At 26.2% G+C, this 11,228-nt stretch overlaps 1 long non-coding RNA gene across 1 annotated transcript in view; it reads left to right on the forward strand.

The window, feature by feature from the left end:
* LOC129607463 (uncharacterized) overlaps positions 1 to 9,895 on the forward strand; it is a 57,931-nt gene extending 48,036 nt beyond the window's left edge. Inside the window, exon 3 of the long non-coding RNA XR_008696815.1 lies at positions 9,780 to 9,895. This is a non-coding gene — a long non-coding RNA (uncharacterized LOC129607463). The remainder of the gene's footprint in view (positions 1 to 9,779) is intronic.
* The last annotated feature ends 1,333 nt before the right edge of the window (positions 9,896 to 11,228 follow it).

Genomic DNA, 11,228 nt, shown 5'->3' on the forward strand with positions numbered 1-11,228 from the left:
ATAAAATTTAACTTGTATAATATATTATTAATGTTATATTTTATTTTATGAAATTTCACAATATAAAAAATTTTTAAGGTTAATTTTTTGTGTATATTATTCTTAACGGTGCATAAGACGAATTAAGAAATTTTTTAAATTTACAAAAATTAGTTTACTCTATTGAATTGTAATAAAATCAATTTTAATAATATTTCACTATAATTGTTACACTATATAGTCTTAAAGCAGTAATTCAATAATCTGCAACAACACAAAAATGACATAATTTTCCTGTTAATGCTTATGTGTTCCCACTACAGGAGCAGAATATATAAAACGTCAGTTACCAGAGTAATTCTTTATAAAATTGTTGGGTGTTTTGAGTGAATTAAAAACCTGTTGTTTACGAAAAATTTGAAATTCTATTACAGATGATTGATTATGAGAAACTGAATAAATTTAAATGTCAAGGATTTGACAATTGTTTGTCATATAAAAATGTGAAAAAAAACTACTAAATAAATCAAAGAACGTAACTACTCCTCTAAAGTATTTCTCTGTACAAAATATTCGGTAAGTGTTATACATTTTAGACACTATTGTTTATTACTAACTGGAATTCAACAGAAAGCTTTGCAGTTTTTGTTTCAATGCAGTACTTTCACTTAGTTGTCAAAAATTTATTAACTAATTCAAAAATATTTTAAGAATAATCATGCTCTCAGAGTTCATAATATTATAACTTTCAATCTCATCTTTTCTTGAATTCATATTGATTATCTCCCTAAATCCATTATATCGTACAATAACAAATGTAATGCGAATATTTCATTTCAAGCAAAAAAAAATATTCTTCTTGTCATTATTTCATCGCCAAGATGACTACTTTTGATGTAATATTATTTTATTTAGGCGATTTAAATTGTTATACCGTTATTATTATTATTATTATGCATCATACGTTTATCCTTCAAAATAATCAAAATTATAATATTACCAAAAAAAAAATGACTATTACTGTCATTGTCGTCATCATAATCATCATCATTAAAATAAATGTCATACGCAAGCGATTATCTACTGAAATTTATGTATACAATAATTGTCATACGCAAGTTTATAAACCATTTAAGATTTTGAGTAGATGAAAATCACATACAATTTTTATCATTTTTATATTTTTTGATTAAAAAAAAAATATTTTTTTACAAATTCGGAAATGGTTATTACCAAGTCAAAATCCATTTCGTCATAGTCGTATGAATTACATATGCTCATCTTCGTCGCATCATCGTAATAGCGCGCGACAGTTATTATCGTAAAAATTCTTTTTTTTTTTGATGGAAGATTCAATTTTGCTTTTTATTTAATGTGTCATTTGATTTTTTTCCTGTTTTTAAGAATTTATGCCGGAAACTATCGAAAAAAAAGAAAAATGAAACTTTTTTTTCATTCCTATAGGTTTTTTTCTTTTACTACTTAAGGAAGTCAAATAAGGAGTTCATAAAAGGATATTTAATTGAGTTGAAAAATAAAATAAAAATTTATAATTTTCTCTTATTTTTGTTGTTTGTTATAAAATGTAAATATTTTACGTGTTGTATTCTTATTAATCAGGATATGATACTCAACTTTAATTTTGCGCACCCTCTAACAAGAATTTTTATTTATGTGTATGGCAACAATGTTAAGAAAAAATTAAATTTGTGTTAATGTTGTTGAAAAATTCTTTTAATTTCAATATTTTGAAACTAAAACAGCTTAACAGTGTTAGTGTTACACAATAGGATTTCCGAGGAATCTTGTTTTACGCAAGGTAAGCTAAAACCGAATCATGACATGATTTATGCCGAAGTTGGTTTTTTTTTTTTTCTCCTTTCTATTCCCCTAGGGAATATAGGGCTTCCGCGTAACCTCGCCAATTCTCTCTGTCTTGTGCCATCCTTTTTACTTCGGGCCATGTCTTGCCGCTCCGCTCACATTCTGCCCTAATCGTTCTTTACCACGTTGTTCTTGGTCTCCCCACACTTTTCCTCTCTTGGGGATTCCATTCTAGGGCCTGGCGCGCCAGTGATGTTGTTGGCCACGTCAGAATGTGGCCTATTCATTTACACTTTTTCCTTCTTATCTGGACCCAGATCGGTTTTTGCTTTGTCAGAATCCACAACTCCTCATTCATTATTCTCCTGGGCCAGAAGATGCGGCACATAATCCTATAAGACACCTGTTTACGAACATTTGCAATTTTCTCATGTTGTTCTTTGAAGTTGGGTTTTAACAAGAGTATAATCTTAAATACTGTTTGATCATCTTTCTAATGCCTGATAATATCTGATATTGTCTGAACGTGTCCTGGGCGCGTAAAGTTTTTCCAGCTATTCATGTAACTAATTAAGTTTCTTTTAGCGTAAATCACCATTTATACTTAACCACCATATCTCTGGAGCGAAAGTTTTATCACTTTAGCGTTGAAGTTGTTGCCGACTATATTATTGTTCCATTTATTTTGTTATTTACCCAATTCTTTTCAACTTTAGCTGATATTTACTCGTAGTTTATTTTGACCTTAAACAGTACCTCATTATACACAGTTTTTTTGTCCGATCCATAGGCGGCAGCTTTCTGTTTTTGTTAATATCTGGTTTAGTTGGTGTACTAGTTCTATGGAAATTTCTTTATACAACTGTAGGACAGATGGATGACGCAATCAATGGAACAAGTTAAAGGCAGAAAAATTAAAAAAATTTTCACCTCGAACTGAACCAGTCACCTAATGCTTTCTAGGCGGACTCTCTACCAATTGAGTTATAGAAGTATGAAGAAATTGCCATCGAATTGTATTTGACATTGCTCTTTACTGTAATTCACATGTTTACTAAGTGTTGTTTACATTAATACATGCAAGCTTCTATTTGAAACACACAATTACTTATCCTTCTCATAGAATATTAGTTCGACCTACAATAGAGTTCAGAGAATTTTTGCCTATACAATGAAATTTGAACTAAATCCCAATATATAGCACAGCCACTACATACGAAATTTAATTTATTTTTGAATACCGAATAATTTTTACTTGACAAGACAAACTGACAGGCGTAATGCGGTAATACACATATATAAAGAGGCTCAAGTAAATTTTAATCATAAAAATAATTTTTAAAAGAAATTGCGGTAAATTAGTAATAAAAACAAAAATTCTAACAAAGCAATTTTTGTTTTTGTTTGCTCAAGACGGCCGCCTGCCATTATTGTGTAATTTTATTTTCTATGGTGTACAAAATAATCTGCAAAAATAAACCAATACAATTCCTTCCTTATATTCTTAACATCAAATAAAATTCAAAGAATAATTAATTTTAATTAATTTTCAGATATTTTATTGGATTATTTTTCATTTATATTTTCAATTTTTCGTTTTTATTTTCTTAATAAAATAATAAAGCATTACTGAAAATACTAAAACACATTTTATAGCACAGACATTTAAAAGGCATTAAAAATTTAAATGTAAGTTAAATGCAATTAATTAAAAGGGAAACCAACAAAAAAAAGCAAAGAATTTCTTTATACATGTACGTAATTGATCAACTCTTCATTATAAATTTTCCGATTTTAATTAAAATGCGTTTTTAAATCAATTAAAAAACGCAAAATATACACTGGCACTCACCATACACAATGTCGAATGCAAAGAAACAAACACAATGAAATGGCACAACAAAAAAAAAACAAAATTGTGGTTGAAATTTTAAAGAAAAATGAAAAATTGTAAAAATTGCACTAAAATAATTAAGAAAACACGCTTTATAAATAAAATTACACCCAGACCTTTACTTTTTTTTAATATATTTGCTATAAAAAAAATTTCAAAGAAAATTAATTAATTTCGCACAATTTCGTGCAATTAATCATTAGCGTATGAATACTATGTGTGTATATAAAATTTACATGATTGTATCTAAGTACAAATATCTTCATTGTTCAAAGAAAACAAAAACCACAATTAGCAACTACAGATAGCAACACAGGCGAAATATAAAAAATGCGCAGTGACTATTATTCCAAATCTTTTTATCATTCAAGTATAATGCGACAACGACAACTCATTCGCCCATATCCGTATATTAATTTATGCGTGCACTATCAATTAAGTGATAAAAACCGTATTATATTTTGTATATATTTACTTTGAGACACTATTAATTTAACATTAGTTTGTTTTTGACAAATATTCAATTGAAATGATAACGTTTGTAATGTAGTTTTAAAACATGGTAAAAATTTTACTGTCATAATGAATAGTGCAACATTAATTTGTAAAAATAAGCGATTACGCGACGCAGTTAACATAAAATTTACCAATAAATTCACAGGGCTGCGAATTTATTAACTCTTCTTAATTAAACATACATACATTATTCCCAAATCCGCCAGCCTTTCCAAAATACCAATTCCTCCAAAACTTTCCTCTAAAATACAAAAATTGTGTATTCTATATTTAAATATCAAATTTTTAAGTCGCAGGACTTGCGATCAGAACATAGTTGAAAAAAATTAAATTCCCGTATTATTCTGACGACCTCATATATTTCAAAAAGATCTTATAATTGTCAATCAGTATTTTTTATTTTGTCTGTCAATTTATTTTTCTTTGTTTTCGATTTACCATATTCTGCTGAAATAAAAATTTACATGAGTATATTTTTTACTATCACAATTAATATAAATGAAAACAAAAAAAAATAATAATAACTAAACTACCGATTGTGAATTGTGCCTGCCTCAGTTTATTTATTGTGTCGTAGGTTCATTTAACACCAATAATTCGCACATTTATTTGCATAAATGACAAACGTTTAAGCAAGCCATCTTCGTTGTCGCCGTCACCGTCGCCGTCGTCGTCAATCGTCATCATAATAATATCATTTTGTACATTATGGCGAGAAAATTATCAAAAAAAAAAAAACAGCAAAACAAAAAGGCACAAATTATAAAAAACGAACAAACAAAAAAGAAAAATACAGAACACTTTATGTGTTTGTATGTGTATGTATGTATTTTTTTGTTTTTTTAAGTTAAATACTAAACGACCTTGAATGTTGCGCCAGGTCATGGTTCTGATAGATATTTTCGTTTCAGAAAATATTTTTTACTCGTTTTGTTTTTCTTATTAATTTTGTTGCTTCATTTTTTATTATTATTTTTGTCAGTCAGTTTTTTTTTTTATAGTTAAAAAGAAAATTATTTTTAATAGCAGGGAATAAGTAGTACGACGATGATAAAACGTACGCGTGCGTTCAGACATAAAAAAAAAAGATGACAGCAACAAAATTTTTTACAACTTTTATTTTGAAAGCTTTTTATTCTCGCACTTTTTATTGCTCTTTTTTTAGTTTTTAATTTTTTTTGTGTAATTTTCTTTATTTTTCTATTTTTTTTTTCTTTTTATGAAAAAAACAAATTAAGTAAACGTTTCATAATAAATTTTGTTTTTGTTTTTATTTCGAACTTTTATGCTTGAGTCATTCTAAGCGATTTAGTATAGTTTAAAAGTTCATTATCGAACCCAATTAATTTACAAGTCAAAATTGTTATTCAAATTTTATTGCCCTAAAAATTATACATAAATGAGTAAAGTACTTAATGACGATGCCTTATAAACGTCAAAAGTACAAGTAAGAGCGACATATTTCGACTGTTAGAGAAATTTGATTATAGAGAACTCACAACAAATAATGTAAATATAGTTGGCAACTCTTGCACTTGTTGAATATGTGACAGTTTTTTGACGTACATAGTTGTATTGTTTTAAGAAAAAAACTGCCCTTTAAAATTAGCCCGATACGTCAAGACCCTGCTACTTCAGCCAATAGGATAGAGTGAATGATTGTGTGTTTATGTCATATATCCTCTGTAATGTTAGATAGCAATCCTACTGTTTTAAACTGAAAAACTTTGAAATTATATGCGTAACAGGTTCAATTAGAATTATAACATAAATCACATTGCACGTTGGGCTTAGATTGCTCGCTAATTTTTATCAGAGTCGACAAAAATTAGATATATAAGTGTAACGGTTTTGCCACGCTTGACCATCAATTGTGACATTTCAGTATATTCTCCAATGGATGCCAACGAATTTCACAGGCTTAGTTTGGTTTTCAAGAACGGATATGAATAGGAGGACATGTGATACAAATTGAATTAAATGTCAATTAGTGTATGTCAAAAATGAGCTTTACTCCGGCGTCACTGCAGAGTTTCAAATATTATTCATTGTCAGGGATGTTTTCACTATTTTTGTTGAGCGTGAATTTATTATTTTCACCCCTATCTCTTCAGAAAGAATTATTTTTATAAGCCCCATATTGTAATAGAATTCTTATATTTTTTGACATTTCAGTCTAATATGGCAACCAAAAAAAGCTTCTTATTCTAACAAATTCTTTGAAAATTCAAAATTATAGAATTTCGTAACTTGGTATTTATGATTCATTTCATTTTTTTAAATATACGAAATATACTTATATTTTAAGCACAAGATTTATAGTTTTTTAGCAAAAATGACAATTTACAATAAAAATATTCTTTGTATACGTTATACAAAAATATAATTTTCATGTTTGTTACTTTTATGTACAAATGTATGTAATAATTTTTATGACATTTCGAGGACAATAAGAAATTTTAAATCGAAAATAAAATATAAAAATAACAATCTTAAACGCAAACTCAAAATAAAGTTGAATGAACGTTGAAAGTTATTTTAGAATCAACTAGGTGTACGTGTATGATGAATAATATGTGATGCAAGCATGTTCTTCTCAATCCATCATCAAATTTATTTATCATAAAACACAAAAAAAAACAATAATAAAAAAATTCAAGATTTCATTTTTTTAAATGATTATGGCCGTTTGCATGGAGGTATATTATGTATGTATGTTTGTGTAAGTACAAAATTTTTCTGTGCAATATTCCGGAAGTTTACAGGAAAATTAACGTAAGAAAGATATTTATTAATTATTATTTGTGATTCATTAAAAGTATTGAAGACTATTCACTTTTATGTATTATTGAAGTCGACTATAAAAAAAATTGCTCTCAGTTCCAAATTATTGAATGCAAAAAGATTTAAATTGCAAATTGGTCATTTGAACATTTATTGAATTAATCATAGACCCGGGATCAGATTATTACCGGCATAAATATGTTGTAACTCAAAAATAAATTTTTTTACTATTTTGTCAATTATTTCGAACCATATCTTGTCATTAACTTGTTTGATATAAGTTTCTAACCTCAAAGGAATCTGCTAATATCTAAATAATATTATCGATTGGGGTATATTATAGATTTGATATACCCCTACCCCTTCTCTTAACGTACCGTTAATAAACCCCTTCTCTTAACGTACTAAAAAACACTTTACTAGCAGTCAAGTCGTGACTACTTTTATAACAAATTTACAATTTGCAGGTGTTGTTCGTAACTTCTTATTTTTCAATGGACGAAACTAAATCAAATGACAATGAGATAGTAAATTTTGACATTCGAATGACATTTATTTAATAGTATCTCACGGTTGCAAGAATCACACTTCGAATGACAATTAATTTTTTTTTTGTTTTTAATTTTTAGTTAAAAAAATTAAATTATTAGTTCCATCTCATTATTTTAATAACAAAAAAAAAATATTTAATTTAATTCTTTTTAGAAGGACATTCCTGCCATAATTTAAATATTCCATCTTATTTATATTTTCTTTTCTTCACCATATTTTAAGTATACAACGTAATTAAGAGTCTGAAGTGCGTAATATCTTCACTACCGTTTCTATAAAAGGTAAAAGAACTTTATTACACGTAAAAATGTATTACAATCCATGATCATTAATATTATATTGGTGTGACATTAACGGCAATAATAACGTTAATTATAATAATACAAATAATTAACGTTGCGTTGTGCTCAGGAAGATGCGAGCAAGTTTTAATAATTTACAAGAATTTGCATGTTGAACAAAGACTGCACATTTAAATTATCAACACTTCACCTACAACATATACAATATACTCAACCAAATCTGGAATATATCAAGGATTTAATCCTATTAACAAACAAACTATTATTAATTATCATTATATAGTAGTTGTCATTTTCCCTCCATAGTTAGTTTTAATCACAAACACATTCATATTTATTGTTATTCAAGATGTCATTTATAAATTTTAATATTGTATTATTTTACGATAAGGCGCATTTAAAATAATAATGTAAAAATATGATATAAAAAGAAATTGAAATTAGTGAATTTAAGTTTTAGACGGGTTCTTAGCCAAAATCAAGAAAAATCATTTTTATGCACACATACACAAGCAGATAATATACCTGATATATAAATTATTAACTGCAATTACTTTGCATTTTGGAATTCACTTGATTTCTATTTACATACATGTGTGGATTTGTGTAAAATTACTTGTCATGGCGCATCTGGAATCCGAAACTATAAATAAATATCAAGTATGGGGAATAAGATTTTATTACCTATTATTAAATATCTATGTATATCATTAATATCAGCTTTATAACAAAAAAAAAAAAACTAAATTAAAATTTTCTACAAATTCTCGGATAAGTTCAAAATACCTTACATGGCCATTTTAGCTATATAATTTATTTATTTTTCGTATTTTTTTTTTATTTTCAATTTTTTAAGCTGTATAATTTTTGTGTCGTGCGAGTTCAATAAATTATTTTATTTTAAGTTTTTGTATAATATTTTAGATATGAGTGTATGCATATATATGTATGTATATATAAGGGTATTTTGCCTGATGTTCAATTTTCTGTTCTGTCTGTTGTCATAATATACAATATTTGTATAATATTATGAAATAATACGAAAAACAGAAACAAAGTCATAACAAGAAACGATAAACTTAAATAAAAGATGAAGGGCATGAAATAAGTCCACATGATAAAATAGCGTAATATTGGTCTACTAAGCCTCTACATACGGAAAATATATGAAAATGTTCCAATAATTTGGTATTGGCTAATATTCCCATTAAAAGCGAAAAAGTTTGACATTGTTTTCAGTTTAAATTTACGTTATCGTAAGCTCTCCTTTTTGTTTACTTAGACCTATTTTTATTCTCTATAATTTTTAACTAAGAGTAACCGAAAGAATAGATAAAACATTTTGCTTTATTGCCACAGAAATACAACTTTATATTTACACAGTATGCAAAAAATAGTGCAGAGTAAAAACTGCTACATCTTTTATATAAAAATTCTGTTACGAGTATAATGTTATTCTGTTATAATATAATGGTATTGCATGAATTTTTAATATGAGAACAAAAATTACCTAACTAGTTTCGGTTGTAGTCTGAACGCAATGAACTAAAACTACTACAGCTTCTGTATAAAAATTCTGTTATACTGTAATGTTATTCTGTTATACTGTAACAATTTTAACGCAATTTCTTAATATGAGAACAAAAATTAAAAATTATAAATTTACATCTAACTAGTTTTCCGTTGTTTTCTGAACGCAATCCTAATGATGTGTTGTCCAAATTACGCTTGTAGTGTCTTAGTCTTTGAATTCTATGGCAATGTGACTTATGCCCTTATTTAATATTACTCAATAATATTTATTATTTAGCTATTAAAATATTGAAAACAAGAACATGTGGTAAATTTTTTTGTTGAATTTTTTTTTGTTGTATTTTGCATGTTGAATTTAATTTTTCATTATAATTTTTTTTGTTTTTTTTTTTTAGTTTATCACTATTATTGTGTATATGTCGTATGTTTTTACTGTTGTTTTATAATGGAAGAGGTTAACGATTTTTAGCTTAAGGTAGGTGTTGCGTTTACGTGTTAACGACCGTACAATGATGTATGACAAAGTAATCACCATGGACTTTTGAGGAAGGCAAAAATTGTTTTTTTTGTTTTTTTTTTATTTTTTCACTTTTAAAACTCACTAAATTAATTAAGATCGAATTTCTTTATTGGGAAATATTTTTTTTTGTTTGTTTTTCATTTTACTAAATTTTATTTTTTTTTTTTAAAAAAAAAAATTTTATTTTTATTTCTTTACAGCATTTATGAATTATTTTGCTAATTTATAAAAAAAAAACAAGACAAAATAATAAAGGAAATTTAGTTATGACAAATGATATTGTAGAATATAGGGACATTTTTTTTTTTCAAAAAGAGAGAGTGAGTAAGAGAGAAAGGTTAAGAGAGATCATAAGAGGAAGTTGATTAATATTTTATTTTGTTGCATGAAAGTATTCAATTTCTGTTATTGTTACTGAATTGTTGTTGTTTTTATAGTATGTCATTGTTGTTATTATTATTTTTATTGTTATTATTATTATTATTATTATAGAAATAATTAACATCAAGGTAAAATTGCCGCTTAATATATATTTTTTTTTTGTAAAATTTTACTGTTGAAAAATTGAGGGAAAATAAATAAAATAAAATATTAAAAAGTTTCAATACAAAGGAGGGGTTGATGTAACCGAATAATAGATCAAAGATTTAAGCGGGTTACTTTGAATTAATTACGATATTGTATTGTATAGATAAAATTATAATATTTGTGCGTGTAAGTATATATGGAATTATGTGTATACATATGTGTTTAACAGTGGTTGAAATAAAAGGGATCTTTGTTTTTCCAATAATTTTAAATGTATGTGCCTATATTATTTCAATTGAACTTTTTAATTTGTTGTGTCTTGAGGAAATTATAACACTTTATGAACAATAATACGTTCAACAATATAATTCTTTGTTTTAATTTTAATTAGTATATTTTAATGATTTTACTTTGTAATTTGAATTACGATATAATATAAAATGTATAGGTACTTATAATCGTACCTCTTTGTTTTATTATTTAAATTCCAAATATAAAAAAAATTATTTTAAGAAAATTGGATTAAAATTTTTTTTTAACAAAATATTTTTCCTGTTTTACTTATAGTGCGTTGGCACTATAATTAATTTCTTTCATAAAGTAAATAATTTATTAATTGATATTCCGGAATTTATTAACGGGATTTGTGATTGAAATTCTCGATTCGAAAATAAAATTTTGATTATTCTTTTTATACGTTCAGTGATTTAAGTCACAAAGACTTTTATATATTATGAAATTTTCATAAAATAAAATTTTAATTATCTTGGATTATCATTATACGTTACAATCCCTC

Source organism: Condylostylus longicornis, unplaced genomic scaffold (assembly GCF_029603195.1).
Source record: "Condylostylus longicornis isolate FDR11 unplaced genomic scaffold, ASM2960319v2 ptg000027l, whole genome shotgun sequence".
Classification (NCBI taxonomy): Eukaryota; Metazoa; Arthropoda; class Insecta; order Diptera; family Dolichopodidae; genus Condylostylus; species Condylostylus longicornis.